Below are 5,685 nucleotides of genomic sequence, written 5' to 3' on the forward strand. Positions count from 1 at the left end.
TCAACACTCATGGTCACAGCAAACATGAAAAATGTCCATTGAGTACTCTGGGGTGTCAAGAAAACCCACACTGTGGACGGTCCAGAAAAATCTTCCCAAAACATCATATTGAACACAGAAAGTGCTTGAGGGAAAGAAATGCATACTAGCTCCTATCGCCCAACTCTGATACACTCCTATTTTAAGGTATCTGTAGTGTAGCTCTGAATTCCTTATGGAGTGTGAGACAATGGAGAAAGAAGCACAAACTTGGCTGGATTCAGAAGTCCTGGGTTCATGTGACAGTGCGATTTCTACTTACCCTCTCCCATCCTTCGGTCCTTATCCTCAGTTAAGGAGGTTTGTCTACAAGGTCTCCAAGAAACTTCCCAGTCTAATATCCAATCCAAACTCTTTGCTTTTCTCCATCCTCACAAGGTCCTTTCCCAGTTATCACCACCTCCATGCTGCCATATTGAATGTTGTCGGCACTTTCCTTCTTCACTCCATTCTTCAGACACAGAAATGAATCTCTCCCCTCTCTCCTTGCCCAAACCCTGTTCCTTCTTCCAGGACTTAAAGGCTTTATCGTACCCCAGCTTCATTTTACCAAAGTAATGCACAACTTGGGACACTTCTTATATTGTGACCTCCTATCAATAGAGAAATCACCAATGTCACAAACTGCTTGAAGGCTTTGTAAACAGGAGACCTGGGTTTCCAAACCAGCTCTAGTAAGTGCTTGCTGTTTACCCTTGGATACATCATTGAAATCCTATAGGTCTCAATAGCTTCTTACGCAAAGTGAAAATATGGTTTATTCTTTCCATGTAGTGGGATGAAGACAGCCTGGTGTCTCTTCACAGAAGTGCTGTTCATTGAGTAACTACTTTATGCCAGGTAGCATTCTTGGGATACAGAATAGCATTTACTGAACTAACATTAGCTAATATTTTTTGATTACTAAGTATTCTTCCTCCACTCTCATAATTATTTCCCCAAATAACCCTATTAAGTAGATGTTATATTTAACCATTTATTTATCTATGTTTTGCAGACGGGAAAACGAATTTTAGAGAAGTTATTTCATTCAAAGTCATGAGAGATTAGGAAACAATGTGATGTTAAATCTCAGAAAGTTAGTTTCTATACACATCATCAAATGTAAGTTTTGGAGGGTTATTTGTCTTCTGGATCCAGAACCTGAAGGCTGCTGGTCACCATATGTTTGCTGGCTGATGGACTTGATCAGCTTTTATAGCCTCACCTTAGTATATGACTCTGTAAACCCTCTCCTTTGAAATCTGATGTGAAGACCTTGGGACCTGAGTTTTTCTCACCCTTTGATGGCTAAGGAAAGCATACTATCAAACATCGTCAGCCAGAATTCACATTTGCAATAATTGTGAAATAAAGATTTCACTGTTCTCAGGACAAGGTGCTGGGAGTACTCTTGATCTGTCTATAGACTGGGTTGTCCAATAATATAATGACCGGCAGAACCAACGCATCAAAGTCTCCAGGATGCATGGTACTGGAAGGCGAGACAAGACCTCACCCCCTGCAAGTGATCCATATGAGATTCAGCTACTCCTCTGGGTTAGGAGGATGCAGAGTTTCTAATAGGAGGAAGGAGAATTAGCCCCATAGGTGCACAAGTTGGTTGGATACAAGGGCAGACATAATGGGCCATTGGAAATGGATGCTGTGTTTAAATTGCAACGCTTGTATATATGGCTATGCTTTGGGGAATACTGCAGCACAGATGGACAGAGGAGAAGAAAGAATAGAAAGCCTCCCTCGTTTTCTAAAGTTATGTAGATGTTCCTCTGATCTAGCAGCCCCACCCCTGTCCACCTGTCCTCTCTACTTCTGGGTGTCTATATGTACCATTCTTACATCAAAATGATAAGGATCCTGATCACCCCCATGGGAACGTAGGGCTCCCCTAAGAGGGCTCAGCAAGTCGGATGGATACTCTGACTCCTAGCACCAGAAATGAGGAGTCATTTCCATTCCAAAAAAGCACTAACACATGGAAGACTGAGTTTTACAAATTTAAGTGGGAAAGAATTTTTTACGACATAAAAATCCAAAGTTTCTGCACAGCAAAAAAGAGAAAAAGTGAAAATGACAAGCTCACATTTGTCAAAAATGACAAATCAGAAACAATTTCCAGTACTTATACCACACAGCTAATTCTTGAATTTACAAGGCTATCCTATAAATCAACACAAATAAATAGGCCAATAATTCCATTTCCCAATACAGGCAAAGAAGAAAGGACATTCCAGAGAAAATAAAGACAAATACTTCCAAGACATGAAAACACGTGGACCCTGATTCCCGAGAGAAACGCAAACCAAGAAGACACTGAGATCTCAATTCTTACCTATCAGATTGGGAAAGACCAGAAAGGCTCACTGTCTGTGGATCAGCTTGCTTTCAACCACAAACACCAGGAAACCCAATAAACAGGGGTTTTACAAAGAAAAAAGCTTGTTTTCCCCAAGTCACAAAAATCTGTATGTGGGCAGTCCGGGAGGGGAGAAGGTGGTTCAACTATGACCTCAAGGACCCAGCACCTCCTGTGCACCTGCTCCAGCATCCACATCAAGTAAGTGTCCTCTTTGGGGTCAAGACACACCTGCTGCAAGTCCAAGTGCTACTGTCATCCAAGCAGAGAGAAGGGGGAAGTATGAAACAGTTGCATAACATGGAGGTTAAGCAATAAGAAACATTTATATCATTATTTAAAAAGGGTTCCATTCATAGGGATAACATTTCATTGGTCACAAATCTGTAATTGGCCAATCTGGGCTGCAAGAGAGACTAGGACATCACTTATTTTTAGCGAGCACATTGCTGCCTAGATCCTAGGCAGGAAGAAAGGATGATGGAAATTGGCTAATCCCAGGGCATCTACAACACACTCCATTGTGAGAGGGGACCATTCAGGCTGGTGAATTACTCTGAGTGCTGTTGGGACAACCTCCATGGAGGATAGAGTAACTGTAAATGTATAAGACATGGTCTTTAACACGGCAATTCTACTTCTAGAAATTTATCTAAAATATATAGCTACTTGTGAGCAAGATAATGTACATAAAAAGATACTCAATGCAGTGTTGCTTGTAACTGCAAAAGTTTAGAAATAATCAAATTTCATCAATAAGAAAAGAGTTGAACAATGGCATATAAAAAGAATGAGATAGTATAAAGCTATTAATAATCATGATAGAGTTCTGTATGTGTTCATATAAAAGTGTTCAAGCTAAAGCATTAGCTGGGTAAAGCAAACTATAGAATAATGTCTTAACAGTGGGGGTTTCCTGGAGAAAGGCTGAGGGCTGGGACAGGGAGAGGAGTGACAGTGTTTGTCACTCATTACTCCTCTACCTTTTGATTTTGTTTCTTGTGCAGGAATTAAAATATTTTAAATGAAAAAGTTGAAATATTTCAGGAAGGTGCTATAGGGGACATCAGTGTTTTTGATATTTCTCAAAATTGAGAGGTGTAACTGGTGTGCATTCTATGTGATGTGTTTAGATCACACTGACTTCTTGAAATAAATCTGACCTTTGGCTCTAGTCTGACCAATACTTCCCCTGGAATCCCACTGAGGTCATTTCCCCTGAGCCTGCTAAGTCATTGTCCTCACCACATCCAGGAGCCTACTCACCCTGGAAACTCAAAACACAACTTCTTAAGGGAGTAACGCCCGTATATCCTGTAATCCATTAATCCTCTAATCCACTGGGTTCCATGACTGGTCCCAGGGTCTAGACCTCCAGAGATGAGCAGGATCCATCTTTAGAAAAGAAGAGGCATTTGTTCCCTGAACTTCTTAAATGAGAGCATTGTTTCTAGTCTTTTCTGAGCCCTAAAAGGTAAATAATCAAGCAGATGGAAAACAGAAAATAGATCAGGCTTGAAATCATCATCATAAACTTTAAACAAGGGAAAACACTAAACCCAGCCTTTTGTTTGACGAAAGCTATCTAAACAGAGGAACATCAGAGAGACTTGAGGGCACAGCGGCCTGGGCCCCATCCCCAGGCAAATGCCCCCCTTCTCTCACTGCGCTGTGTGTCTCTGAGCCTCCTCTTCTAAGACCTATAAATACAGGTGGCTTTGTGCTCCCCACTCATTCAGACTCCTGCTCTCCCATCCAGACCCCGACCTCTACGTGACTCACAGCCATGAGGACCCTTCCCTCCTCGCTGCACTTCTCCTCTTGGCCCTCCAGGTCCAGACTCAGAGTCTTGAAGAGACAGCCGACCAGGTTCCTGCCTAGGACCAGCCTGGGGCCGAGGCCCAGGACATAACCATCTCCTTTGCAGGGGATGAACGCTCTGCTCGAGAGGCTTCAAAATGTGAGACATCAGATAGCTTACTATGGGGGTCTGCAGTCCCAATGTACCACAAACTAGCCAGGAAATCATTAGAACTTGGAGATTTTTGGATTGAGAGGCTCTTCAAGGGCTCTTTGAGCACCAAAGGGTTTGAGTCCAACTTGGGCATGTGCAACACAACAGCCTCATCAGCAGAGACTAAAAGGCTGTTACAAGGGCCTCAGTATGTGGAGGCCAGGCTCAAACTGGGTGTGTGGAGGAGGTGGGGTGAGGAGTAGGTAACCCTGAGTTGAGAGGTGGGTGGTTGTGGAGGACACGAAATAAGCACGAACATAATAGACTAGGATCAGAAAAAAACTGTGATCCTCTGTTACCAACAAAGCCAGTAAGACTCCATGTGAATTATTATCAAAAAGGTGAATTCTTTCCACACGAACATGACTGGTATTATCTATTGTAAGTACACACATCGCCTCTTAGTATATCTCCATGAGGCTGGCTCTACCTTACCTCCCTTCTTCCTTCCCCTTTGCTGATCCTCCTCTTCCTTCTGTAGCCCTTATAGGAACAGCCTCCTGCACCTGCAGACGTGCCTGGATCTGCAGATGGGGTGAGCGCCACTCTGGGAAGTGTATAGACCAAAAAGGCTCCACATACAGGCTCTGCTGTCGTCGCTGAGCTTGTGGATTGAGACTCAGAGCAATGCGTGACTCCGCTTGATAACCTGGAAAGGGGTTTACTCTTTGTACCTTCTACCTTTTCATATTTCTTTCTCCAAAATAAACTTTAAGCATTAAACTTAGTGTGCTTGGCATTTTTCTTCTTCTTTCCTTTGCCTTTTCATATGGCATATTTCTATGATTCACTTGTGTAGAGAATTCTGTCCAAAATGGTCTTCCTTAAGTTTACTGCTCTTTCCATCACACTACTGCACAACTGGAACAGGATATTGCAATAACAAAAACAGCAAAAGTGAAAATAATGATTCATTACAACAAGTTTATATCTATAAATTTGATCCATTCATAATGATACTCAAAAGTGGGAAGTGACATTGAAGAGTGCCGGAAGGTGTTGTCACTCACGGAAAAGTGGATCCAATAGGTTTTATTTACTTGTTTCTTAAATTTAAGAGGTGAACAGTCATTGATATCTATGAATATTTTCCTTATTTTAACCAAGTATGTTATGTATAGATATATTTTTTCCTAACCATATCAAAAACAGAGAGTGAAAAAGTGCTTCATGAGCTGCAAATCAGTAAAAAGTAATAATGCTACTATAACCAGAAAATATTAACCAACATCAGTGGTCTCAACTAAAGCCCACATAGAAATGGAGTCCAGAGTCT

General features: G+C 41.8%; 1 long non-coding RNA gene across 1 annotated transcript; it reads left to right on the plus strand.

Moving 5' to 3' along the window:
- The first annotated feature begins 4,145 nt into the window (after positions 1–4,145).
- Positions 4,146–5,132, plus strand: LOC139080048 (uncharacterized). Its single transcript, XR_011534176.1, has 2 exons — positions 4,146–4,355; positions 4,891–5,132. It is a non-coding gene; the product is annotated as an uncharacterized lncRNA (long non-coding RNA).
- The last annotated feature ends 553 nt before the right edge of the window (positions 5,133–5,685 follow it).

The sequence above is a fragment of the Equus przewalskii genome, chromosome 28 (genome assembly GCF_037783145.1).
Source record: "Equus przewalskii isolate Varuska chromosome 28, EquPr2, whole genome shotgun sequence".
Lineage (NCBI taxonomy): Eukaryota > Metazoa > Chordata > Mammalia > Perissodactyla > Equidae > Equus > Equus przewalskii.